The sequence below is a fragment of the Oncorhynchus mykiss genome, unplaced genomic scaffold (genome assembly GCF_013265735.2).
Source record: "Oncorhynchus mykiss isolate Arlee unplaced genomic scaffold, USDA_OmykA_1.1 un_scaffold_450, whole genome shotgun sequence".
In the NCBI taxonomy this organism is placed as follows: domain Eukaryota; kingdom Metazoa; phylum Chordata; class Actinopteri; order Salmoniformes; family Salmonidae; genus Oncorhynchus; species Oncorhynchus mykiss.
The window spans coordinates 74,487-96,561 of NW_023493897.1; the positions used below are offsets into that span (position 1 = coordinate 74,487).

General features: G+C 44.1%; 49 non-coding genes and 9 pseudogenes across 49 annotated transcripts; all 58 read left to right on the forward strand.

Moving 5' to 3' along the window:
• The first annotated feature begins 67 nt into the window (after nt 1-67).
• LOC118957403 lies at nt 68-186 on the forward strand. The gene has a single exon (XR_005046715.1). It is a non-coding gene; the product is annotated as a 5S ribosomal RNA (ribosomal RNA).
• Nucleotides 187-446: 260 nt separating this feature from the next.
• On the forward strand, nt 447-565 carry LOC118957404. The gene has a single exon (XR_005046716.1). It is a non-coding gene; the product is annotated as a 5S ribosomal RNA (ribosomal RNA).
• A 260-nt stretch (nt 566-825) lies between these two features.
• LOC118957405 lies at nt 826-944 on the forward strand. The gene has a single exon (XR_005046717.1). It is a non-coding gene; the product is annotated as a 5S ribosomal RNA (ribosomal RNA).
• A 260-nt stretch (nt 945-1,204) lies between these two features.
• LOC118957465 lies at nt 1,205-1,324 on the forward strand (annotated as a pseudogene).
• Nucleotides 1,325-1,583: 259 nt separating this feature from the next.
• Nucleotides 1,584-1,702, forward strand: LOC118957406. Its single transcript, XR_005046718.1, has one exon. It is a non-coding gene; the product is annotated as a 5S ribosomal RNA (ribosomal RNA).
• Nucleotides 1,703-1,963: 261 nt separating this feature from the next.
• LOC118957407 lies at nt 1,964-2,082 on the forward strand. Its single transcript, XR_005046719.1, has one exon. It is a non-coding gene; the product is annotated as a 5S ribosomal RNA (ribosomal RNA).
• A 260-nt stretch (nt 2,083-2,342) lies between these two features.
• On the forward strand, nt 2,343-2,461 carry LOC118957408. Its single transcript, XR_005046720.1, has one exon. It is a non-coding gene; the product is annotated as a 5S ribosomal RNA (ribosomal RNA).
• Nucleotides 2,462-2,722: 261 nt separating this feature from the next.
• On the forward strand, nt 2,723-2,841 carry LOC118957409. Its single transcript, XR_005046721.1, has one exon. It is a non-coding gene; the product is annotated as a 5S ribosomal RNA (ribosomal RNA).
• Nucleotides 2,842-3,101: 260 nt separating this feature from the next.
• Nucleotides 3,102-3,220, forward strand: LOC118957410. Its single transcript, XR_005046722.1, has one exon. It is a non-coding gene; the product is annotated as a 5S ribosomal RNA (ribosomal RNA).
• A 260-nt stretch (nt 3,221-3,480) lies between these two features.
• Nucleotides 3,481-3,599, forward strand: LOC118957411. Its single transcript, XR_005046723.1, has one exon. It is a non-coding gene; the product is annotated as a 5S ribosomal RNA (ribosomal RNA).
• Nucleotides 3,600-3,859: 260 nt separating this feature from the next.
• On the forward strand, nt 3,860-3,978 carry LOC118957412. The gene has a single exon (XR_005046724.1). It is a non-coding gene; the product is annotated as a 5S ribosomal RNA (ribosomal RNA).
• A 259-nt stretch (nt 3,979-4,237) lies between these two features.
• Nucleotides 4,238-4,356, forward strand: LOC118957414. The gene has a single exon (XR_005046726.1). It is a non-coding gene; the product is annotated as a 5S ribosomal RNA (ribosomal RNA).
• A 260-nt stretch (nt 4,357-4,616) lies between these two features.
• Nucleotides 4,617-4,735, forward strand: LOC118957415. Its single transcript, XR_005046727.1, has one exon. It is a non-coding gene; the product is annotated as a 5S ribosomal RNA (ribosomal RNA).
• A 260-nt stretch (nt 4,736-4,995) lies between these two features.
• LOC118957416 lies at nt 4,996-5,114 on the forward strand. The gene has a single exon (XR_005046728.1). It is a non-coding gene; the product is annotated as a 5S ribosomal RNA (ribosomal RNA).
• A 261-nt stretch (nt 5,115-5,375) lies between these two features.
• Nucleotides 5,376-5,494, forward strand: LOC118957417. Its single transcript, XR_005046729.1, has one exon. It is a non-coding gene; the product is annotated as a 5S ribosomal RNA (ribosomal RNA).
• Nucleotides 5,495-5,754: 260 nt separating this feature from the next.
• Nucleotides 5,755-5,873, forward strand: LOC118957418. The gene has a single exon (XR_005046730.1). It is a non-coding gene; the product is annotated as a 5S ribosomal RNA (ribosomal RNA).
• Nucleotides 5,874-6,134: 261 nt separating this feature from the next.
• On the forward strand, nt 6,135-6,253 carry LOC118957419. Its single transcript, XR_005046731.1, has one exon. It is a non-coding gene; the product is annotated as a 5S ribosomal RNA (ribosomal RNA).
• A 259-nt stretch (nt 6,254-6,512) lies between these two features.
• On the forward strand, nt 6,513-6,631 carry LOC118957420. The gene has a single exon (XR_005046732.1). It is a non-coding gene; the product is annotated as a 5S ribosomal RNA (ribosomal RNA).
• A 260-nt stretch (nt 6,632-6,891) lies between these two features.
• On the forward strand, nt 6,892-7,010 carry LOC118957421. Its single transcript, XR_005046733.1, has one exon. It is a non-coding gene; the product is annotated as a 5S ribosomal RNA (ribosomal RNA).
• A 260-nt stretch (nt 7,011-7,270) lies between these two features.
• On the forward strand, nt 7,271-7,389 carry LOC118957422. The gene has a single exon (XR_005046734.1). It is a non-coding gene; the product is annotated as a 5S ribosomal RNA (ribosomal RNA).
• A 259-nt stretch (nt 7,390-7,648) lies between these two features.
• On the forward strand, nt 7,649-7,768 carry LOC118957461 (annotated as a pseudogene).
• A 260-nt stretch (nt 7,769-8,028) lies between these two features.
• Nucleotides 8,029-8,147, forward strand: LOC118957423. The gene has a single exon (XR_005046735.1). It is a non-coding gene; the product is annotated as a 5S ribosomal RNA (ribosomal RNA).
• Nucleotides 8,148-8,407: 260 nt separating this feature from the next.
• LOC118957425 lies at nt 8,408-8,526 on the forward strand. The gene has a single exon (XR_005046737.1). It is a non-coding gene; the product is annotated as a 5S ribosomal RNA (ribosomal RNA).
• Nucleotides 8,527-8,786: 260 nt separating this feature from the next.
• On the forward strand, nt 8,787-8,905 carry LOC118957426. Its single transcript, XR_005046738.1, has one exon. It is a non-coding gene; the product is annotated as a 5S ribosomal RNA (ribosomal RNA).
• Nucleotides 8,906-9,165: 260 nt separating this feature from the next.
• Nucleotides 9,166-9,284, forward strand: LOC118957427. Its single transcript, XR_005046739.1, has one exon. It is a non-coding gene; the product is annotated as a 5S ribosomal RNA (ribosomal RNA).
• A 261-nt stretch (nt 9,285-9,545) lies between these two features.
• On the forward strand, nt 9,546-9,664 carry LOC118957428. The gene has a single exon (XR_005046740.1). It is a non-coding gene; the product is annotated as a 5S ribosomal RNA (ribosomal RNA).
• Nucleotides 9,665-9,924: 260 nt separating this feature from the next.
• LOC118957429 lies at nt 9,925-10,043 on the forward strand. The gene has a single exon (XR_005046741.1). It is a non-coding gene; the product is annotated as a 5S ribosomal RNA (ribosomal RNA).
• Nucleotides 10,044-10,303: 260 nt separating this feature from the next.
• On the forward strand, nt 10,304-10,422 carry LOC118957430. The gene has a single exon (XR_005046742.1). It is a non-coding gene; the product is annotated as a 5S ribosomal RNA (ribosomal RNA).
• Nucleotides 10,423-10,682: 260 nt separating this feature from the next.
• Nucleotides 10,683-10,801, forward strand: LOC118957431. The gene has a single exon (XR_005046743.1). It is a non-coding gene; the product is annotated as a 5S ribosomal RNA (ribosomal RNA).
• Nucleotides 10,802-11,061: 260 nt separating this feature from the next.
• LOC118957432 lies at nt 11,062-11,180 on the forward strand. Its single transcript, XR_005046744.1, has one exon. It is a non-coding gene; the product is annotated as a 5S ribosomal RNA (ribosomal RNA).
• Nucleotides 11,181-11,440: 260 nt separating this feature from the next.
• LOC118957433 lies at nt 11,441-11,559 on the forward strand. Its single transcript, XR_005046745.1, has one exon. It is a non-coding gene; the product is annotated as a 5S ribosomal RNA (ribosomal RNA).
• A 261-nt stretch (nt 11,560-11,820) lies between these two features.
• Nucleotides 11,821-11,939, forward strand: LOC118957434. Its single transcript, XR_005046746.1, has one exon. It is a non-coding gene; the product is annotated as a 5S ribosomal RNA (ribosomal RNA).
• Nucleotides 11,940-12,198: 259 nt separating this feature from the next.
• LOC118957436 lies at nt 12,199-12,317 on the forward strand. The gene has a single exon (XR_005046748.1). It is a non-coding gene; the product is annotated as a 5S ribosomal RNA (ribosomal RNA).
• Nucleotides 12,318-12,577: 260 nt separating this feature from the next.
• Nucleotides 12,578-12,696, forward strand: LOC118957437. Its single transcript, XR_005046749.1, has one exon. It is a non-coding gene; the product is annotated as a 5S ribosomal RNA (ribosomal RNA).
• Nucleotides 12,697-12,956: 260 nt separating this feature from the next.
• On the forward strand, nt 12,957-13,075 carry LOC118957438. Its single transcript, XR_005046750.1, has one exon. It is a non-coding gene; the product is annotated as a 5S ribosomal RNA (ribosomal RNA).
• Nucleotides 13,076-13,336: 261 nt separating this feature from the next.
• LOC118957439 lies at nt 13,337-13,455 on the forward strand. Its single transcript, XR_005046751.1, has one exon. It is a non-coding gene; the product is annotated as a 5S ribosomal RNA (ribosomal RNA).
• A 261-nt stretch (nt 13,456-13,716) lies between these two features.
• On the forward strand, nt 13,717-13,838 carry LOC118957482 (annotated as a pseudogene).
• Nucleotides 13,839-14,102: 264 nt separating this feature from the next.
• On the forward strand, nt 14,103-14,221 carry LOC118957440. The gene has a single exon (XR_005046752.1). It is a non-coding gene; the product is annotated as a 5S ribosomal RNA (ribosomal RNA).
• A 261-nt stretch (nt 14,222-14,482) lies between these two features.
• Nucleotides 14,483-14,601, forward strand: LOC118957441. Its single transcript, XR_005046753.1, has one exon. It is a non-coding gene; the product is annotated as a 5S ribosomal RNA (ribosomal RNA).
• A 262-nt stretch (nt 14,602-14,863) lies between these two features.
• LOC118957467 lies at nt 14,864-14,984 on the forward strand (annotated as a pseudogene).
• Nucleotides 14,985-15,242: 258 nt separating this feature from the next.
• Nucleotides 15,243-15,362, forward strand: LOC118957462 (annotated as a pseudogene).
• Nucleotides 15,363-15,623: 261 nt separating this feature from the next.
• On the forward strand, nt 15,624-15,742 carry LOC118957442. The gene has a single exon (XR_005046754.1). It is a non-coding gene; the product is annotated as a 5S ribosomal RNA (ribosomal RNA).
• Nucleotides 15,743-16,005: 263 nt separating this feature from the next.
• LOC118957443 lies at nt 16,006-16,124 on the forward strand. The gene has a single exon (XR_005046755.1). It is a non-coding gene; the product is annotated as a 5S ribosomal RNA (ribosomal RNA).
• Nucleotides 16,125-16,384: 260 nt separating this feature from the next.
• Nucleotides 16,385-16,505, forward strand: LOC118957478 (annotated as a pseudogene).
• Nucleotides 16,506-16,764: 259 nt separating this feature from the next.
• Nucleotides 16,765-16,883, forward strand: LOC118957444. The gene has a single exon (XR_005046756.1). It is a non-coding gene; the product is annotated as a 5S ribosomal RNA (ribosomal RNA).
• Nucleotides 16,884-17,140: 257 nt separating this feature from the next.
• LOC118957463 lies at nt 17,141-17,258 on the forward strand (annotated as a pseudogene).
• Nucleotides 17,259-17,518: 260 nt separating this feature from the next.
• LOC118957445 lies at nt 17,519-17,637 on the forward strand. The gene has a single exon (XR_005046757.1). It is a non-coding gene; the product is annotated as a 5S ribosomal RNA (ribosomal RNA).
• A 259-nt stretch (nt 17,638-17,896) lies between these two features.
• LOC118957447 lies at nt 17,897-18,015 on the forward strand. Its single transcript, XR_005046759.1, has one exon. It is a non-coding gene; the product is annotated as a 5S ribosomal RNA (ribosomal RNA).
• Nucleotides 18,016-18,275: 260 nt separating this feature from the next.
• Nucleotides 18,276-18,394, forward strand: LOC118957448. Its single transcript, XR_005046760.1, has one exon. It is a non-coding gene; the product is annotated as a 5S ribosomal RNA (ribosomal RNA).
• Nucleotides 18,395-18,654: 260 nt separating this feature from the next.
• LOC118957470 lies at nt 18,655-18,774 on the forward strand (annotated as a pseudogene).
• Nucleotides 18,775-19,033: 259 nt separating this feature from the next.
• LOC118957449 lies at nt 19,034-19,152 on the forward strand. Its single transcript, XR_005046761.1, has one exon. It is a non-coding gene; the product is annotated as a 5S ribosomal RNA (ribosomal RNA).
• Nucleotides 19,153-19,412: 260 nt separating this feature from the next.
• LOC118957450 lies at nt 19,413-19,531 on the forward strand. The gene has a single exon (XR_005046762.1). It is a non-coding gene; the product is annotated as a 5S ribosomal RNA (ribosomal RNA).
• A 258-nt stretch (nt 19,532-19,789) lies between these two features.
• LOC118957475 lies at nt 19,790-19,908 on the forward strand (annotated as a pseudogene).
• Nucleotides 19,909-20,168: 260 nt separating this feature from the next.
• Nucleotides 20,169-20,287, forward strand: LOC118957451. Its single transcript, XR_005046763.1, has one exon. It is a non-coding gene; the product is annotated as a 5S ribosomal RNA (ribosomal RNA).
• Nucleotides 20,288-20,547: 260 nt separating this feature from the next.
• On the forward strand, nt 20,548-20,666 carry LOC118957452. Its single transcript, XR_005046764.1, has one exon. It is a non-coding gene; the product is annotated as a 5S ribosomal RNA (ribosomal RNA).
• Nucleotides 20,667-20,923: 257 nt separating this feature from the next.
• Nucleotides 20,924-21,042, forward strand: LOC118957453. Its single transcript, XR_005046765.1, has one exon. It is a non-coding gene; the product is annotated as a 5S ribosomal RNA (ribosomal RNA).
• Nucleotides 21,043-21,300: 258 nt separating this feature from the next.
• LOC118957454 lies at nt 21,301-21,419 on the forward strand. The gene has a single exon (XR_005046766.1). It is a non-coding gene; the product is annotated as a 5S ribosomal RNA (ribosomal RNA).
• A 260-nt stretch (nt 21,420-21,679) lies between these two features.
• On the forward strand, nt 21,680-21,798 carry LOC118957455. Its single transcript, XR_005046767.1, has one exon. It is a non-coding gene; the product is annotated as a 5S ribosomal RNA (ribosomal RNA).
• Nucleotides 21,799-22,075: the final 277 nt, after the last annotated feature.

Genomic DNA, 22,075 nt, shown 5'->3' on the forward strand with positions numbered 1-22,075 from the left:
TGAAAATGCAACAGCTGTTAATCAGGCTCACTTTGACTTTACATAGTGCAGCAAGAGATTGTTTCTCGCTTACGGCCACACCGGCCTGAGTACGCCTGATCTCGTCTGATCTCGGAAGCTAAGCAGGGTCGGGCCTGGTTAGTACTTGGATGGGAGACCGCCTAGGAATACCAGGTGCTGTAAGCTTTTTGTCACTGCCTTGTGGAATTTCAACTCTTTGTCCGTTTTTTCCCACAAGGCTGAAATATGTGCCCTCGCTTTGAAATAAGTAAGCAAGGTTAGTTTGCATTTCATCCAACAATCTGTGCTACAAATTATGGCTACAGTATATGCAATTTCTTCCACTTTTTGAGTGACACAAAGATGCTTATCTAAATGGTGAAAATGCAACAGCTGTTAATCAGGCTCACTTTGACTTTACATAGTGCAGCAAGAGATTGTTTCTCGCTTACGGCCACACCGGCCTGAGTACGCCTGATCTCGTCTGATCTCGGAAGCTAAGCAGGGTCGGGCCTGGTTAGTACTTGGATGGGAGACCGCCTAGGAATACCAGGTGCTGTAAGCTTTTTGTCACTGCCTTGTGGAATTTCAACTCTTTGTCCGTTTTTTCCCACAAGGCTGAAATATGTGCCCTCGCTTTGAAATAAGTAAGCAAGGTTAGTTTGCATTTCATCCAACAATCTGTGCTACAAATTATGGCTACAGTATATGCAATTTCTTCCACTTTTTGAGTGACACAAAGATGCTTATCTAAATGGTGAAAATGCAACAGCTGTTAATCAGGCTCACTTTGACTTTACATAGTGCAGCAAGAGATTGTTTCTCGCTTACGGCCACACCGGCCTGAGTACGCCTGATCTCGTCTGATCTCGGAAGCTAAGCAGGGTCGGGCCTGGTTAGTACTTGGATGGGAGACCGCCTAGGAATACCAGGTGCTGTAAGCTTTTTGTCACTGCCTTGTGGAATTTCAACTCTTTGTCCGTTTTTTCCCACAAGGCTGAAATATGTGCCCTCGCTTTGAAATAAGTAAGCAAGGTTAGTTTGCATTTCATCCAACAATCTGTGCTACAAATTATGGCTACAGTATATGCAATTTCTTCCACTTTTTGAGTGACACAAAGATGCTTATCTAAATGGTGAAAATGCAACAGCTGTTAATCAGGCTCACTTTGACTTTACATAGTGCAGCAAGAGATTGTTTCTCGCTTACGGCCACACCGGCCTGAGTACGCCTGATCTCGTCTGATCTCGGAAGCTAAGCAGGGTCGGGCCTGGTTAGTACTTGGATGGGAGGACCGCCTAGGAATACCAGGTGCTGTAAGCTTTTTGTCACTGCCTTGTGGAATTTCAACTCTTTGTCCGTTTTTTCCCACAAGCTGAAATATGTGCCCTCGCTTTGAAATAAGTAAGCAAGGTTAGTTTGCATTTCATCCAACAATCTGTGCTACAAATTATGGCTACAGTATATGCAATTTCTTCCACTTTTTGAGTGACACAAAGATGCTTATCTAAATGGTGAAAATGCAACAGCTGTTAATCAGGCTCACTTTGACTTTACATAGTGCAGCAAGAGATTGTTTCTCGCTTACGGCCACACCGGCCTGAGTACGCCTGATCTCGTCTGATCTCGGAAGCTAAGCAGGGTCGGGCCTGGTTAGTACTTGGATGGGAGACCGCCTAGGAATACCAGGTGCTGTAAGCTTTTTGTCACTGCCTTGTGGAATTTCAACTCTTTGTCCGTTTTTTTCCCACAAGGCTGAAATATGTGCCCTCGCTTTGAAATAAGTAAGCAAGGTTAGTTTGCATTTCATCCAACAATCTGTGCTACAAATTATGGCTACAGTATATGCAATTTCTTCCACTTTTTGAGTGACACAAAGATGCTTATCTAAATGGTGAAAATGCAACAGCTGTTAATCAGGCTCACTTTGACTTTACATAGTGCAGCAAGAGATTGTTTCTCGCTTACGGCCACACCGGCCTGAGTACGCCTGATCTCGTCTGATCTCGGAAGCTAAGCAGGGTCGGGCCTGGTTAGTACTTGGATGGGAGACCGCCTAGGAATACCAGGTGCTGTAAGCTTTTTGTCACTGCCTTGTGGAATTTCAACTCTTTGTCCGTTTTTTCCCACAAGGCTGAAATATGTGCCCTCGCTTTGAAATAAGTAAGCAAGGTTAGTTTGCATTTCATCCAACAATCTGTGCTACAAATTATGGCTACAGTATATGCAATTTCTTCCACTTTTTGAGTGACACAAAGATGCTTATCTAAATGGTGAAAATGCAACAGCTGTTAATCAGGCTCACTTTGACTTTACATAGTGCAGCAAGAGATTGTTTCTCGCTTACGGCCACACCGGCCTGAGTACGCCTGATCTCGTCTGATCTCGGAAGCTAAGCAGGGTCGGGCCTGGTTAGTACTTGGATGGGAGACCGCCTAGGAATACCAGGTGCTGTAAGCTTTTTGTCACTGCCTTGTGGGAATTTCAACTCTTTGTCCGTTTTTTCCCACAAGGCTGAAATATGTGCCCTCGCTTTGAAATAAGTAAGCAAGGTTAGTTTGCATTTCATCCAACAATCTGTGCTACAAATTATGGCTACAGTATATGCAATTTCTTCCACTTTTTGAGTGACACAAAGATGCTTATCTAAATGGTGAAAATGCAACAGCTGTTAATCAGGCTCACTTTGACTTTACATAGTGCAGCAAGAGATTGTTTCTCGCTTACGGCCACACCGGCCTGAGTACGCCTGATCTCGTCTGATCTCGGAAGCTAAGCAGGGTCGGGCCTGGTTAGTACTTGGATGGGAGACCGCCTAGGAATACCAGGTGCTGTAAGCTTTTTGTCACTGCCTTGTGGAATTTCAACTCTTTGTCCGTTTTTTCCCACAAGGCTGAAATATGTGCCCTCGCTTTGAAATAAGTAAGCAAGGTTAGTTTGCATTTCATCCAACAATCTGTGCTACAAATTATGGCTACAGTATATGCAATTTCTTCCACTTTTTGAGTGACACAAAGATGCTTATCTAAATGGTGAAAATGCAACAGCTGTTAATCAGGCTCACTTTGACTTTACATAGTGCAGCAAGAGATTGTTTCTCGCTTACGGCCACACCGGCCTGAGTACGCCTGATCTCGTCTGATCTCGGAAGCTAAGCAGGGTCGGGCCTGGTTAGTACTTGGATGGGAGACCGCCTAGGAATACCAGGTGCTGTAAGCTTTTTGTCACTGCCTTGTGGAATTTCAACTCTTTGTCCGTTTTTTCCCACAAGGCTGAAATATGTGCCCTCGCTTTGAAATAAGTAAGCAAGGTTAGTTTGCATTTCATCCAACAATCTGTGCTACAAATTATGGCTACAGTATATGCAATTTCTTCCACTTTTTGAGTGACACAAAGATGCTTATCTAAATGGTGAAAATGCAACAGCTGTTAATCAGGCTCACTTTGACTTTACATAGTGCAGCAAGAGATTGTTTCTCGCTTACGGCCACACCGGCCTGAGTACGCCTGATCTCGTCTGATCTCGGAAGCTAAGCAGGGTCGGGCCTGGTTAGTACTTGGATGGGAGACCGCCTAGGAATACCAGGTGCTGTAAGCTTTTTGTCACTGCCTTGTGGAATTTCAACTCTTTGTCCGTTTTTTCCCACAAGGCTGAAATATGTGCCCTCGCTTTGAAATAAGTAAGCAAGGTTAGTTTGCATTTCATCCAACAATCTGTGCTACAAATTATGGCTACAGTATATGCAATTTCTTCCACTTTTTGAGTGACACAAAGATGCTTATCTAAATGGTGAAAATGCAACAGCTGTTAATCAGGCTCACTTTGACTTTACATAGTGCAGCAAGAGATTGTTTCTCGCTTACGGCCACACCGGCCTGAGTACGCCTGATCTCGTCTGATCTCGGAAGCTAAGCAGGGTCGGGCCTGGTTAGTACTTGGATGGGAGACCGCCTAGGAATACCAGGTGCTGTAAGCTTTTTGTCACTGCCTTGTGGAATTTCAACTCTTGTCCGTTTTTTCCCACAAGGCTGAAATATGTGCCCTCGCTTTGAAATAAGTAAGCAAGGTTAGTTTGCATTTCATCCAACAATCTGTGCTACAAATTATGGCTACAGTATATGCAATTTCTTCCACTTTTTGAGTGACACAAAGATGCTTATCTAAATGGTGAAAATGCAACAGCTGTTAATCAGGCTCACTTTGACTTTACATAGTGCAGCAAGAGATTGTTTCTCGCTTACGGCCACACCGGCCTGAGTACGCCTGATCTCGTCTGATCTCGGAAGCTAAGCAGGGTCGGGCCTGGTTAGTACTTGGATGGGAGACCGCCTAGGAATACCAGGTGCTGTAAGCTTTTTGTCACTGCCTTGTGGAATTTCAACTCTTTGTCCGTTTTTTCCCACAAGGCTGAAATATGTGCCCTCGCTTTGAAATAAGTAAGCAAGGTTAGTTTGCATTTCATCCAACAATCTGTGCTACAAATTATGGCTACAGTATATGCAATTTCTTCCACTTTTTGAGTGACACAAAGATGCTTATCTAAATGGTGAAAATGCAACAGCTGTTAATCAGGCTCACTTTGACTTTACATAGTGCAGCAAGAGATTGTTTCTCGCTTACGGCCACACCGGCCTGAGTACGCCTGATCTCGTCTGATCTCGGAAGCTAAGCAGGGTCGGGCCTGGTTAGTACTTGGATGGGAGACCGCCTAGGAATACCAGGTGCTGTAAGCTTTTTGTCACTGCCTTGTGGAATTTCAACTCTTTGTCCGTTTTTTCCCACAAGGCTGAAATATGTGCCCTCGCTTTGAAATAAGTAAGCAAGGTTAGTTTGCATTTCATCCAACAATCTGTGCTACAAATTATGGCTACAGTATATGCAATTTCTTCCACTTTTTGAGTGACACAAAGATGCTTATCTAAATGGTGAAAATGCAACAGCTGTTAATCAGGCTCACTTTGACTTTACATAGTGCAGCAAGAGATTGTTTCTCGCTTACGGCCACACCGGCCTGAGTACGCCTGATCTCGTCTGATCTCGGAAGCTAAGCAGGGTCGGGCCTGGTTAGTACTTGGATGGGAGACCGCCTAGGAATACCAGGTGCTGTAAGCTTTTTGTCACTGCCTTGTGGAATTTCAACTCTTTGTCCGTTTTTTTCCCACAAGGCTGAAATATGTGCCCTCGCTTTGAAATAAGTAAGCAAGGTTAGTTTGCATTTCATCCAACAATCTGTGCTACAAATTATGGCTACAGTATATGCAATTTCTTCCACTTTTTGAGTGACACAAAGATGCTTATCTAAATGGTGAAAATGCAACAGCTGTTAATCAGGCTCACTTTGACTTTACATAGTGCAGCAAGAGATTGTTTCTCGCTTACGGCCACACCGGCCTGAGTACGCCTGATCTCGTCTGATCTCGGAAGCTAAGCAGGGTCGGGCCTGGTTAGTACTTGGATGGGAGACCGCCTAGGAATACCAGGTGCTGTAAGCTTTTTGTCACTGCCTTGTGGAATTTCAACTCTTTGTCCGTTTTTTCCCACAAGGCTGAAATATGTGCCCTCGCTTTGAAATAAGTAAGCAAGGTTAGTTTGCATTTCATCCAACAATCTGTGCTACAAATTATGGCTACAGTATATGCAATTTCTTCCACTTTTTGAGTGACACAAAGATGCTTATCTAAATGGTGAAAATGCAACAGCTGTTAATCAGGCTCACTTTGACTTTACATAGTGCAGCAAGAGATTGTTTCTCGCTTACGGCCACACCGGCCTGAGTACGCCTGATCTCGTCTGATCTCGGAAGCTAAGCAGGGTCGGGCCTGGTTAGTACTTGGATGGGAGACCGCCTAGGAATACCAGGTGCTGTAAGCTTTTTGTCACTGCCTTGTGGAATTTCAACTCTTTGTCCGTTTTTTTCCCACAAGGCTGAAATATGTGCCCTCGCTTTGAAATAAGTAAGCAAGGTTAGTTTGCATTTCATCCAACAATCTGTGCTACAAATTATGGCTACAGTATATGCAATTTCTTCCACTTTTTGAGTGACACAAAGATGCTTATCTAAATGGTGAAAATGCAACAGCTGTTAATCAGGCTCACTTTGACTTTACATAGTGCAGCAAGAGATTGTTTCTCGCTTACGGCCACACCGGCCTGAGTACGCCTGATCTCGTCTGATCTCGGAAGCTAAGCAGGGTCGGGCCTGGTTAGTACTTGGATGGGAGACCGCCTAGGAATACCAGGTGCTGTAAGCTTTTGTCACTGCCTTGTGGAATTTCAACTCTTTGTCCGTTTTTTCCCACAAGGCTGAAATATGTGCCCTCGCTTTGAAATAAGTAAGCAAGGTTAGTTTGCATTTCATCCAACAATCTGTGCTACAAATTATGGCTACAGTATATGCAATTTCTTCCACTTTTTGAGTGACACAAAGATGCTTATCTAAATGGTGAAAATGCAACAGCTGTTAATCAGGCTCACTTTGACTTTACATAGTGCAGCAAGAGATTGTTTCTCGCTTACGGCCACACCGGCCTGAGTACGCCTGATCTCGTCTGATCTCGGAAGCTAAGCAGGGTCGGGCCTGGTTAGTACTTGGATGGGAGACCGCCTAGGAATACCAGGTGCTGTAAGCTTTTTGTCACTGCCTTGTGGAATTTCAACTCTTTGTCCGTTTTTTCCCACAAGGCTGAAATATGTGCCCTCGCTTTGAAATAAGTAAGCAAGGTTAGTTTGCATTTCATCCAACAATCTGTGCTACAAATTATGGCTACAGTATATGCAATTTCTTCCACTTTTTGAGTGACACAAAGATGCTTATCTAAATGGTGAAAATGCAACAGCTGTTAATCAGGCTCACTTTGACTTTACATAGTGCAGCAAGAGATTGTTTCTCGCTTACGGCCACACCGGCCTGAGTACGCCTGATCTCGTCTGATCTCGGAAGCTAAGCAGGGTCGGGCCTGGTTAGTACTTGGATGGGAGACCGCCTAGGAATACCAGGTGCTGTAAGCTTTTTGTCACTGCCTTGTGGAATTTCAACTCTTTGTCCGTTTTTTCCCACAAGGCTGAAATATGTGCCCTCGCTTTGAAATAAGTAAGCAAGGTTAGTTTGCATTTCATCCAACAATCTGTGCTACAAATTATGGCTACAGTATATGCAATTTCTTCCACTTTTTGAGTGACACAAAGATGCTTATCTAAATGGTGAAAATGCAACAGCTGTTAATCAGGCTCACTTTGACTTTACATAGTGCAGCAAGAGATTGTTTCTCGCTTACGGCCACACCGGCCTGAGTACGCCTGATCTCGTCTGATCTCGGAAGCTAAGCAGGGTCGGGCCTGGTTAGTACTTGGATGGGAGACCGCCTAGGAATACCAGGTGCTGTAAGCTTTTTGTCACTGCCTTGTGGAATTTCAACTCTTTGTCCGTTTTTTCCCACAAGGCTGAAATATGTGCCCTCGCTTTGAAATAAGTAAGCAAGGTTAGTTTGCATTTCATCCAACAATCTGTGCTACAAATTATGGCTACAGTATATGCAATTTCTTCCACTTTTGAGTGACACAAAGATGCTTATCTAAATGGTGAAAATGCAACAGCTGTTAATCAGGCTCACTTTGACTTTACATAGTGCAGCAAGAGATTGTTTCTCGCTTACGGCCACACCGGCCTGAGTACGCCTGATCTCGTCTGATCTCGGAAGCTAAGCAGGGTCGGGCCTGGTTAGTACTTGGATGGGAGACCGCCCTAGGAATACCAGGTGCTGTAAGCTTTTTGTCACTGCCTTGTGGAATTTCAACTCTTTGTCCGTTTTTTCCCACAAGGCTGAAATATGTGCCCTCGCTTTGAAATAAGTAAGCAAGGTTAGTTTGCATTTCATCCAACAATCTGTGCTACAAATTATGGCTACAGTATATGCAATTTCTTCCACTTTTTGAGTGACACAAAGATGCTTATCTAAATGGTGAAAATGCAACAGCTGTTAATCAGGCTCACTTTGACTTTACATAGTGCAGCAAGAGATTGTTTCTCGCTTACGGCCACACCGGCCTGAGTACGCCTGATCTCGTCTGATCTCGGAAGCTAAGCAGGGTCGGGCCTGGTTAGTACTTGGATGGGAGACCGCCTAGGAATACCAGGTGCTGTAAGCTTTTTGTCACTGCCTTGTGGAATTTCAACTCTTTGTCCGTTTTTTCCCACAAGGCTGAAATATGTGCCCTCGCTTTGAAATAAGTAAGCAAGGTTAGTTTGCATTTCATCCAACAATCTGTGCTACAAATTATGGCTACAGTATATGCAATTTCTTCCACTTTTTGAGTGACACAAAGATGCTTATCTAAATGGTGAAAATGCAACAGCTGTTAATCAGGCTCACTTTGACTTTACATAGTGCAGCAAGAGATTGTTTCTCGCTTACGGCCACACCGGCCTGAGTACGCCTGATCTCGTCTGATCTCGGAAGCTAAGCAGGGTCGGGCCTGGTTAGTACTTGGATGGGAGACCGCCTAGGAATACCAGGTGCTGTAAGCTTTTTGTCACTGCCTTGTGGAATTTCAACTCTTTGTCCGTTTTTTCCCACAAGGCTGAAATATGTGCCCTCGCTTTGAAATAAGTAAGCAAGGTTAGTTTGCATTTCATCCAACAATCTGTGCTACAAATTATGGCTACAGTATATGCAATTTCTTCCACTTTTTGAGTGACACAAAGATGCTTATCTAAATGGTGAAAATGCAACAGCTGTTAATCAGGCTCACTTTGACTTTACATAGTGCAGCAAGAGATTGTTTCTCGCTTACGGCCACACCGGCCTGAGTACGCCTGATCTCGTCTGATCTCGGAAGCTAAGCAGGGTCGGGCCTGGTTAGTACTTGGATGGGAGACCGCCTAGGAATACCAGGTGCTGTAAGCTTTTTGTCACTGCCTTGTGGAATTTCAACTCTTTGTCCGTTTTTTCCCACAAGGCTGAAATATGTGCCCTCGCTTTGAAATAAGTAAGCAAGGTTAGTTTGCATTTCATCCAACAATCTGTGCTACAAATTATGGCTACAGTATATGCAATTTCTTCCACTTTTTGAGTGACACAAAGATGCTTATCTAAATGGTGAAAATGCAACAGCTGTTAATCAGGCTCACTTTGACTTTACATAGTGCAGCAAGAGATTGTTTCTCGCTTACGGCCACACCGGCCTGAGTACGCCTGATCTCGTCTGATCTCGGAAGCTAAGCAGGGTCGGGCCTGGTTAGTACTTGGATGGGAGACCGCCTAGGAATACCAGGTGCTGTAAGCTTTTTGTCACTGCCTTGTGGAATTTCAACTCTTTGTCCGTTTTTTTCCCACAAGGCTGAAATATGTGCCCTCGCTTTGAAATAAGTAAGCAAGGTTAGTTTGCATTTCATCCAACAATCTGTGCTACAAATTATGGCTACAGTATATGCAATTTCTTCCACTTTTTGAGTGACACAAAGATGCTTATCTAAATGGTGAAAATGCAACAGCTGTTAATCAGGCTCACTTTGACTTTACATAGTGCAGCAAGAGATTGTTTCTCGCTTACGGCCACACCGGCCTGAGTACGCCTGATCTCGTCTGATCTCGGAAGCTAAGCAGGGTCGGGCCTGGTTAGTACTTGGATGGGAGACCGCCTAGGAATACCAGGTGCTGTAAGCTTTTTGTCACTGCCTTGTGGAATTTCAACTCTTTGTCCGTTTTTTCCCACAAGGCTGAAATATGTGCCCTCGCTTTGAAATAAGTAAGCAAGGTTAGTTTGCATTTCATCCAACAATCTGTGCTACAAATTATGGCTACAGTATATGCAATTTCTTCCACTTTTTGAGTGACACAAAGATGCTTATCTAAATGGTGAAAATGCAACAGCTGTTAATCAGGCTCACTTTGACTTTACATAGTGCAGCAAGAGATTGTTTCTCGCTTACGGCCACACCGGCCTGAGTACGCCTGATCTCGTCTGATCTCGGAAGCTAAGCAGGGTCGGGCCTGGTTAGTACTTGGATGGGAGACCGCCTAGGAATACCAGGTGCTGTAAGCTTTTTGTCACTGCCTTGTGGAATTTCAACTCTTTGTCCGTTTTTTCCCACAAGGCTGAAATATGTGCCCTCGCTTTGAAATAAGTAAGCAAGGTTAGTTTGCATTTCATCCAACAATCTGTGCTACAAATTATGGCTACAGTATATGCAATTTCTTCCACTTTTTGAGTGACACAAAGATGCTTATCTAAATGGTGAAAATGCAACAGCTGTTAATCAGGCTCACTTTGACTTTACATAGTGCAGCAAGAGATTGTTTCTCGCTTACGGCCACACCGGCCTGAGTACGCCTGATCTCGTCTGATCTCGGAAGCTAAGCAGGGTCGGGCCTGGTTAGTACTTGGATGGGAGACCGCCTAGGAATACCAGGTGCTGTAAGCTTTTTGTCACTGCCTTGTGGAATTTCAACTCTTTGTCCGTTTTTTCCCACAAGGCTGAAATATGTGCCCTCGCTTTGAAATAAGTAAGCAAGGTTAGTTTGCATTTCATCCAACAATCTGTGCTACAAATTATGGCTACAGTATATGCAATTTCTTCCACTTTTTGAGTGACACAAAGATGCTTATCTAAATGGTGAAAATGCAACAGCTGTTAATCAGGCTCACTTTGACTTTACATAGTGCAGCAAGAGATTGTTTCTCGCTTACGGCCACACCGGCCTGAGTACGCCTGATCTCGTCTGATCTCGGAAGCTAAGCAGGGTCGGGCCTGGTTAGTACTTGGATGGGAGACCGCCTAGGAATACCAGGTGCTGTAAGCTTTTTGTCACTGCCTTGTGGAATTTCAACTCTTTGTCCGTTTTTTCCCACAAGGCTGAAATATGTGCCCCTCGCTTTGAAATAAGTAAGCAAGGTTAGTTTGCATTTCATCCAACAATCTGTGCTACAATTATGGCTACAGTATATGCAATTTCTTCCACTTTTTGAGTGACACAAAGATGCTTATCTAAATGGTGAAAATGCAACAGCTGTTAATCAGGCTCACTTTGACTTTACATAGTGCAGCAAGAGATTGTTTCTCGCTTACGGCCACACCGGCCTGAGTACGCCTGATCTCGTCTGATCTCGGAAGCTAAGCAGGGTCGGGCCTGGTTAGTACTTGGATGGGAGACCGCCTAGGAATACCAGGTGCTGTAAGCTTTTTGTCACTGCCTTGTGGAATTTCAACTCTTTGTCCGTTTTTTCCCACAAGGCTGAAATATGTGCCCTCGCTTTGAAATAAGTAAGCAAGGTTAGTTTGCATTTCATCCAACAATCTGTGCTACAAATTATGGCTACAGTATATGCAATTTCTTCCACTTTTTGAGTGACACAAAGATGCTTATCTAAATGGTGAAAATGCAACAGCTGTTAATCAGGCTCACTTTGACTTTACATAGTGCAGCAAGAGATTGTTTCTCGCTTACGGCCACACCGGCCTGAGTACGCCTGATCTCGTCTGATCTCGGAAGCTAAGCAGGGTCGGGCCTGGTTAGTACTTGGATGGGAGACCGCCTAGGAATACCAGGTGCTGTAAGCTTTTTGTCACTGCCTTGTGGAATTTCAACTCTTTGTCCGTTTTTTTCCCACAAGGCTGAAATATGTGCCCTCGCTTTGAAATAAGTAAGCAAGGTTAGTTTGCATTTCATCCAACAATCTGTGCTACAAATTATGGCTACAGTATATGCAATTTCTTCCACTTTTTGAGTGACACAAAGATGCTTATCTAAATGGTGAAAATGCAACAGCTGTTAATCAGGCTCACTTTGACTTTACATAGTGCAGCAAGAGATTGTTTCTCGCTTACGGCCACACCGGCCTGAGTACGCCTGATCTCGTCTGATCTCGGAAGCTAAGCAGGGTCGGGCCTGGTTAGTACTTGGATGGGAGACCGCCTAGGAATACCAGGTGCTGTAAGCTTTTTGTCACTGCCTTGTGGAATTTCAACTCTTTGTCCGTTTTTTCCCACAGGCTGAAATATGTGCCCTCGCTTTGAAATAAGTAAGCAAGGTTAGTTTGCATTTCATCCAACAATCTGTGCTACAAATTATGGCTACAGTATATGCAATTTCTTCCACTTTTTGAGTGACACAAAGATGCTTATCTAAATGGTGAAAATGCAACAGCTGTTAATCAGGCTCACTTTGACTTTACATAGTGCAGCAAGAGATTGTTTCTCGCTTACGGCCACACCGGCCTGAGTACGCCTGATCTCGTCTGATCTCGGAAGCTAAGCAGGGTCGGGCCTGGTTAGTACTTGGATGGGAGACCGCCTAGGAATACCAGGTGCTGTAAGCTTTTTGTCACTGCCTTGTGGAATTTCAACTCTTTGTCCGTTTTTTCCCACAAGGCTGAAATATGTGCCCTCGCTTTGAAATAAGTAAGCAAGGTTAGTTTGCATTTCATCCAACAATCTGTGCTACAAATTATGGCTACAGTATATGCAATTTCTTCCACTTTTTGAGTGACACAAAGATGCTTATCTAAATGGTGAAAATGCAACAGCTGTTAATCAGGCTCACTTTGACTTTACATAGTGCAGCAAGAGATTGTTTCTCGCTTACGGCCACACCGGCCTGAGTACGCCTGATCTCGTCTGATCTCGGAAGCTAAGCAGGGTCGGGCCTGGTTAGTACTTGGATGGGAGACCGCCTAGGAATACCAGGTGCTGTAAGCTTTTTGTCACTGCCTTGTGGAATTTCAACTCTTTGTCCGTTTTTTCCCACAAGGCTGAAATATGTGCCCTCGCTTTGAAATAAGTAAGCAAGGTTAGTTTGCATTTCATCCAACAATCTGTGCTACAAATTATGGCTACAGTATATGCAATTTCTTCCACTTTTGAGTGACACAAAGATGCTTATCTAAATGGTGAAAATGCAACAGCTGTTAATCAGGCTCACTTTGACTTTACATAGTGCAAGCAAGAGATTGTTTCTCGCTTACGGCCACACCGGCCTGAGTACGCCTGATCTCGTCTGATCTCGGAAGCTAAGCAGGGTCGGGCCTGGTTAGTACTTGGATGGGAGACCGCCTAGGAATACCAGGTGCTGTAAGCTTTTTGTCACTGCCTTGTGGAATTTCAAACTCTTTGTCCGTTTTTTTCCCACAAGGCTGAAATATGTGCCCTCGCTTTGAAATAAGTAAGCAAGGTTAGTTTGCATTTCATCCAACATCTGTGCTACAAATTATGGCTACAGTATATGCAATTTCTTCCACTTTTTGAGTGACACAAAGATGCTTATCTAAATGGTGAAAATGCAACAGCTGTTAATCAGGCTCACTTTGACTTTACATAGTGCAGCAAGAGATTGTTTCTCGCTTACGGCCACACCGGCCTGAGTACGCCTGATCTCGTCTGATCTCGGAAGCTAAGCAGGGTCGGGCCTGGTTAGTACTTGGATGGGAGACCGCCTAGGAATACCAGGTGCTGTAAGCTTTTTGTCACTGCCTTGTGGAATTTCAACTCTTTGTCCGTTTTTTCCCACAAGGCTGAAATATGTGCCCTCGCTTTGAAATAAGTAAGCAAGGTTAGTTTGCATTTCATCCAACAATCTGTGCTACAAATTATGGCTACAGTATATGCAATTTCTTCCACTTTTTGAGTGACACAAAGATGCTTATCTAAATGGTGAAAATGCAACAGCTGTTAATCAGGCTCACTTTGACTTTACATAGTGCAGCAAGAGATTGGTTTCTCGCTTACGGCCACACCGGCCTGAGTACGCCTGAATCTCGTCTGATCTCGGAAGCTAAGCAAGGGTCGGGCCTGGTTAGTACTTGGATGGGAGACCGCCTAGGAAATACCAGGTGCTGTAAGCTTTTTGTCACTGGCCCTTGTGGAATTTCAACTCTTTGTCCGTTTTTTCCCACAAGGCTGAAATATGTGCCCTCGCTTTGAAATAAGTAAGCAAGGTTAGTTTGCATTTCATCCAACAATCTGTGTCTACAAATTATGGCTACAGTATATGCAATTTCTTCCACTTTTGAGTGACACAAAGATGCTTATTCTAAATGGTGAAAATGCCAACAGCTGTTAATCAGGCTCACTTTGACTTTACATAGTGCAGCAAGAGATTGTTTCTCGCTTACGGCCACACCGGCCTGAGTACGCCTGATCTCGTCTGATCTCGGAAGCTAAGCAGGGTCGGGCCTGGTTAGTACTTGGATGGGAGACCGCCTAGGAATACCAGGTGCTGTAAGCTTTTTGTCACTGCCTTGTGGAATTTCAACTCTTTGTCCGTTTTTTTCCCACAAGGCTGAAATATGTGCCCTCGCTTTGAAATAAGTAAGCAAGGTTAGTTTGCATTTCATCCAACAATCTGTGCTACAATTATGGCTACAGTATATGCAATTTCTTCCACTTTTTTGAGTGACACAAAGATGCTTATCTAAATGGTGAAAATGCAACAGCTGTTAATCAGGCTCACTTTGACTTTACATAGTGCAGCAAGAGATTGTTTCTCGCTTACGGCCACACCGGCCTGAGTACGCCTGATCTCGTCTGATCTCGGAAGCTAAGCAGGGTCGGGCCTGGTTAGTACTTGGATGGGAGACCGCCTAGGAATACCAGGTGCTGTAAGCTTTTTGTCACTGCCTTGTGGAATTTCAAACTCTTTGTCCGTTTTTTCCCACAAGGCTGAAATATGTGCCCTCGCTTTGAAATAAGTAAGCAAGGTTAGTTTTGCATTTCATCCAACAATCTGTGCTACAAATTATGGCTACAGTATATGCAATTTCTTCCACTTTTTGAGTGACACAAAGATGCTTATCTAAATGGTGAAAATGCAACAGCTGTTAATCAGGCTCACTTTGACTTTACATAGTGCAGCAAGAGATTGTTTCTCGCTTACTCGGCCACACCGGCCTGAGTACGCCTGATCTCGTCTGATCTCGGAAGCTAAGCAGGGTCGGGCCTGGTTAGTACTTGGATGGGAGACCGCCTAGGAATACCAGGTGCTGTAAGCTTTTTGTCACTGCCTGTGGAATTTCAACTCTTTGTCCGTTTTTTCCCACAAGGCTGAAATATGTGCCCTCGCTTTGAAATAAGTAAGCAAGGTTAGTTTGCATTTCATCCAACAATCTGTGCTACAAATTATGGCTACAGTATATGCAATTTCTTCCACTTTTTGAGTGACACAAAGATGCTTATCTAAATGGTGAAAATGCACAGCTGTTAATCAGGCTCACTTTGACTTTACATAGTGCAGCAAGAGATTGTTTCTCGCTTACCGGCCACACCGGCCTGAGTACGCCTGATCTCGTCTGATCTCGGAAGCTAAGCAGGGTCGGGCCTGGTTAGTACTTGGATGGGAGACCGCCTAGGAATACCAGGTGCTGTAAGCTTTTTGTCACTGCCTTGTGGGAATTTCAACTCTTTGTCCGTTTTTTTCCCACAAGGCTGAAATATGTGCCCTCGCTTTGAAATAAGTAAGCAAGGTTAGTTTGCATTCATCCAACAATCTGTGCTACAAATTATGGCTACAGTATATGCAATTTCTTCCACTTTTTGAGTGACACAAAGATGCTTATCTAAATGGTGAAAATGCAACAGCTGTTAATCAGGCTCACTTTGACTTTACATAGTGCAGCAAGAGATTGTTTCTCGCTTACGGCCACACCGGCCTGAGTACGCCTGATCTCGTCTGATCTCGGAAGCTAAGCAGGGTCGGGCCTGGTTAGTACTTGGATGGGAGACCGCCTAGGAATACCAGGTGCTGTAAGCTTTTTGTCACTGCCTTGTGGAATTTCAACTCTTTGTCCGTTTTTTTTCCCACAAGGCTGAAATATGTGCCCTCGCTTTGAAATAAGTAAGCAAGGTTAGTTTGCATTTCATCCAACAATCTGTGCTACAAATTATGGCTACAGTATATGCAATTTCTTCCACTTTTTGAGTGACACAAAGATGCTTATCTAAATGGTGAAAATGCAACAGCTGTTAATCAGGGCTCACTTTGACTTTACATAGTGCAGCAAGAGATTGTTTCTCGCTTACGGCCACACCGGCCTGAGTACGCCTGATCTCGTCTGATCTCGGAAGCTAAGCAGGGTCGGGCCTGGTTAGTACTTGGATGGGAGACCGCCTAGGAATACCAGGTGCTGTAAGCTTTTTGTCACTGCCTTGTGGAATTTCAACTCTTTGTCCGTTTTTTTCCCACAAGGCTGAAATATGTGCCCTCGCTTTGAAATAAGTAAGCAAGGTTAGTTTGCATTTCATCCAACAATCTGTGCTACAAATTATGGCTACAGTATATGCAATTTCTTCCACTTTTGAGTGACACAAAGATGCTTATCTAAATGGTGAAAATGCAACAGCTGTTAATCAGGCTCACTTTGACTTTACATAGTGCAGCAAGAGATTGTTTCTCGCTTACGGCCACACCGGCCTGAGTACGCCTGATCTCGTCTGATCTCGGAAGCTAAGCAGTGGTCGGGCCTGGTTAGTACTTGGATTGGGAGACCGCCTAGGAATACCAGGTGCTGTAAGCTTTTTGTCACTGCCTTGTGGAATTTCAACTCTTTGTCCGTTTTTTCCCACAAGGCTGAAATATGTGCCCTCGCTTGAAATAAGTAAGCAAGGTTAGTTTGCATTTCATCCAACAATCTGTGCTACAAATTATGGCTACAGTATATGCAATTTCTTCCACTTTTTGAGTGACACAAAGATGCTTATCTAAATGGTGAAAATGCAACAGCTGTTAATCAGGCTCACTTTGACTTTACATAGTGCAGCAAGAGATTGTTTCTCGCTTACGGCCACACCGGCCTGAGTACGCCTGATCTCGTCTGATCTCGGAAGCTAAGCAGGGTCGGGCCTGGTTAGTACTTGGATGGGAGACCGCCTAGGAATACCAGGTGCTGTAAGCTTTTGTCACTGCCTTGTGGAATTTCAACTCTTTGTCCGTTTTTTCCCACAAGGCTGAAATATGTGCCCTCGCTTTGAAATAAGTAAGCAAGGTTAGTTTGCATTTCATCCAACAATCTGTGCTACAAATTATGGCTACAGTATATGCAATTTCTTCCACTTTTTGAGTGACACAAAGATGCTTATCTAAATGGTGAAAATGCAACAGCTGTTAATCAGCTCACTTTGACTTTACATAGTGCAGCAAGAGATTGTTCTCGCTTACGGCCACACCGGCCTGAGTACGCCTGATCTCGTCTGATCTCGGAAGCTAAGCAGGGTCGGGCCTGGTTAGTACTTGGATGGAGACCGCCTAGGAATACCAGGTGCTGTAAGCTTTTTGTCACTGCCTTGTGGAATTTCAACTCTTTGTCCGTTTTTTCCCACAAGGCTGAAATATGTGCCCTCGCTTTGAAATAAGTAAGCAAGGTTAGTTTGCATTTCATCCAACAATCTGTGCTACAAATTATGGCTACAGTATATGCAATTTCTTCCACTTTTTGAGTGACACAAAGATGCTTATCTAAATGGTGAAAATGCAACAGCTGTTAATCAGGCTCACTTTGACTTTACATAGTGCAGCAAGAGATTGTTTCTCGCTTACGGCCACACCGGCCTGAGTACGCCTGATCTCGTCTGATCTCGGAAGCTAAGCAGGGTCGGGCCTGGTTAGTACTTGGATGGGAGACCGCCTAGGAATACCAGGTGCTGTAAGCTTTTTGTCACTGCCTTGTGGAATTTCAACTCTTTGTCCGTTTTTTCCCACAAGGCTGAAATATGTGCCCTCGCTTTGAAATAAGTAAGCAAGGTTAGTTTGCATTTCATCCAACAATCTGTGCTACAAATTATGGCTACAGTATATGCAATTTCTTCCACTTTTTGAGTGACACAAAGATGCTTATCTAATGGTGAAAATGCAACAGCTGTTAATCAGGCTCACTTTGACTTTACATAGTGCAGCAAGAGATTGTTTCTCGCTTACGGCCACACCGGCCTGAGTACGCCTGATCTCGTCTGATCTCGGAAGCTAAGCAGGGTCGGGCCTGGTTAGTACTTGGATGGGAGACCGCCTAGGAATACCAGGTGCTGTAAGCTTTTTGTCACTGCCTTGTGGAATTTCAACTCTTTGTCCGTTTTTTCCCACAAGGCTGAAATATGTGCCCTCGCTTTGAAATAAGTAAGCAAGGTTAGTTTGCATTTCATCCAACAATCTGTGCTACAAATTATGGCTACAGTATATGCAATTTCTTCCACTTTTTGAGTGACACAAAGATGCTTATCTAAATGGTGAAAATGCAACAGCTGTTAATCAGGCTCACTTTGACTTTACATAGTGCAGCAAGAGATTGTTTCTCGCTTACGGCCACACCGGCCTGAGTACGCCTGATCTCGTCTGATCTCGGAAGCTAAGCAGGGTCGGGCCTGGTTAGTACTTGGATGGGAGACCGCCTAGGAATACCAGGTGCTGTAAGCTTTTTGTCACTGCCTTGTGGAATTTCAACTCTTTGTCCGTTTTTTCCCACAAGGCTGAAATATGTGCCCTCGCTTTGAAATAAGTAAGCAAGGTTAGTTTGCATTTCATCCAACAATCTGTGCTACAAATTATGGCTACAGTATATGCAATTTCTTCCACTTTTTGAGTGACACAAAGATGCTTATCTAAATGGTGAAAATGCAACAGCTGTTAATCAGGCTCACTTTGACTTTACATAGTGCAGCAAGAGATTGTTTCTCGCTTACGGCCACACCGGCCTGAGTACGCCTGATCTCGTCTGATCTCGGAAGCTAAGCAGTGGTCGGGCCTGGTTAGTACTTGGATGGGAGACCGCCTAGGAATACCAGGTGCTGTAAGCTTTTTGTCACTGCCTTGTGGAATTTCAACTCTTTGTCCGTTTTTCCCACAAGGCTGAAATATGTGCCCTCGCTTTGAAATAAGTAAGCAAGGTTAGTTTGCATTTCATCCAACAATCTGTGCTACAAATTATGGCTACAGTATATGCAATTTCTTCCACTTTTTGAGTGACACAAAGATGCGTATCTAAATGGTGAAAATGCAACAGCTGTTAATCAGGCTCACTTTGACTTTACATAGTGCAGCAAGAGATTGTTTCTCGCTTACGGCCACACCGGCCTGAGTACGCCTGATCTCGTCTGATCTCGGAAGCTAAGCAGGGTCGGGCCTGGTTAGTACTTGGATGGGAGACCGCCTAGGAATACCAGGTGCTGTAAGCTTTTTGTCACTGCCTTGTGGAATTTCAACTCTTTGTCCGTTTTTTCCCACAAGGCTGAAATATGTGCCCTCGCTTTGAAATAAGTAAGCAAGGTTAGTTTGCATTTCATCCAACAATCTGTGCTACAAATTATGGCTACAGTATATGCAATTTCTTCCACTTTTTGAGTGACACAAAGATGCTTATCTAAATGGTGAAAATGCAACAGCTGTTAATCAGGCTCACTTTGACTTTACATAGTGCAGCAAGAGATTGTTTCTCGCTTACGGCCACACCGGCCTGAGTACGCCTGATCTCGTCTGATCTCGGAAGCTAAGCAGGGTCGGGCCTGGTTAGTACTTGGATGGGAGACCGCCTAGGAATACCAGGTGCTGTAAGCTTTTTGTCACTGCCTTGTGGAATTTCAACTCTTTGTCCGTTTTTTCCCACAAGGCTGAAATATGTGCCCTCGCTTTGAATAAGTAAGCAAGGTTAGTTTGCATTTCATCCAACAATCTGTGCTACAAATTATGGCTACAGTATATGCAATTTCTTCCACTTTTTGAGTGACACAAAGATGCTTATCTAAATGGTGAAATGCAACAGCTGTTAATCAGGCTCACTTTGACTTTACATAGTGCAGCAAGAGATTGTTTCTCGCTTACGGCCACACCGCCTGAGTACGCCTGATCTCGTCTGATCTCGGAAGCTAAGCAGGGTCGGGCCTGGTTAGTAACTTGGATGGGAGACCGCCTAGGAATACCAGGTGCTGTAAGCTTTTTGTCACTGCCTTGTGGAATTTCAACTCTTTGTCCGTTTTTTCCCACAAGGCTGAAATATGTGCCCTCGCTTTGAAATAAGTAAGCAAGGTTAGTTTGCATTTCATCCAACAATCTGTGCTACAAATTATGGCTACAGTATATGCAATTTCTTCCACTTTTTGAGTGACACAAAGATGCTTATCTAAATGGTGAAAATGCAACAGCTGTTAATCAGGCTCACTTTGACTTTACATAGTGCAGCAAGAGATTGTTTCTCGCTTACGGCCACACCGGCCTGAGTACGCCTGATCTCGTCTGATCTCGGAAGCTAAGCAGGGTCGGGCCTGGTTAGTACTTGGATGGGAGACCGCCTAGGAATACCAGGTGCTGTAAGCTTTTTGTCACTGCCTTGTGGAATTTCAACTCTTTGTCCGTTTTTTCCCACAAGGCTGAAATATGTGCCCTCGCTTTGAAATAAGGTAAGCAAGGTTAGTTGCATTTCATCCAACAATCTGTGCTACAAATTATGGCTACAGTATATGCAATTTCTTCCACTTTTTGAGTGACACAAAGATGCTTATCTAAATGGTGAAAATGCAACAGCTGTTAATCAGGCTCACTTTGACTTTACATAGTGCAGCAAGAGATTGTTTCTCGCTTACGGCCACACCGGCCTGAGTACGCCTGATCTCGTCTGATCTCGGAAGCTAAGCAGGGTCGGGCCTGGTTAGTACTTGGATGGGAGACCGCCTAGGAATACCAGGTGCTGTAAGCTTTTTGTCACTGCCTTGTGGAATTCAACTCTTTGTCCGTTTTTTCCCACAAGGCTGAAATATGTGCCCTCGCTTTGAAATAAGTAAGCAAGGTTAGTTTGCATTTCATCCAACAATCTGTGCTACAAATTATGGCTACAGTATATGCAATTTCTCCACTTTTGAGTGACACAAAGATGCTTATCTAAATGGTGAAAATGCAACAGCTGTTAATCAGGCTCACTTTGACTTTACATAGTGCAGCAAGAGATTGTTTCTCGCTTACGGCCACACCGGCCTGAGTACGCCTGATCTCGTCTGATCTCGGAAGCTAAGCAGGGTCGGGCCTGGTTAGTACTTGGATGGGAGACCGCCTAGGAATACCAGGTGCTGTAAGCTTTTGTCACTGCCTTGTGGAATTTCAACTCTTTGTCCGTTTTTTCCACAAGGCTGAAATATGTGCCCTCGCTTTGAAATAAGTAAGCAAGGTTAGTTTGCATTTCATCCAACAATCTGTGCTACAAATTATGGCTACAGTATATGCAATTTCTTCCACTTTTTGAGTGACACAAAGATGCTTATCTAAATGGTGAAAATGCAACAGCTGTTAATCAGGCTCACTTTGACTTTACATAGTGCAGCAAGAGATTGTTTCTCGCTTACGGCCACACCGGCCTGAGTACGCCTGATCTCGTCTGATCTCGGAAGCTAAGCAGGGTCGGGCCTGGTTAGTACTTGGATGGGAGACCGCCTAGGAATACCAGGTGCTGTAAGCTTTTTGTCACTGCCTTGTGGAATTTCAACTCTTTGTCCGTTTTTTCCCACAAGGCTGAAATATGTGCCCTCGCTTTGAAATAAGTAAGCAAGGTTAGTTTGCATTTCATCCAACAATCTGTGCTACAAATTATGGCTACAGTATATGCAATTTCTTCCACTTTTTGAGTGACACAAAGATGCTTATCTAAATGGTGAAAATGCAACAGCTGTTAATCAGGCTCACTTTGACTTTACATAGTGCAGCAAGAGATTGTTTCTCGCTTACGGCCACACCGGCCTGAGTACGCCTGATCTCGTCTGATCTCGGAAGCTAAGCAGGGTCGGGCCTGGTTAGTACTTGGATGGGAGACCGCCTAGGAATACCAGGTGCTGTAAGCTTTTTGTCACTGCCTTGTGGAATTTCAACTCTTTGTCCGTTTTTTCCCACAAGGCTGAAATATGTGCCTCGCTTTGAAATAAGTAAGCAAGGTTAGTTTGCATTTCATCCAACAATCTGTGCTACAAATTATGGCTACAGTATATGCAATTTCTTCCACTTTTGAGTGACACAAAGATGCTTATCTAAATGGTGAAAATGCAACAGCTGTAATCAGGCTCACTTGACTTTACATAGTGCAGCAAGAGATTGTTTCTCGCTTACGGCCACACGGCCGAG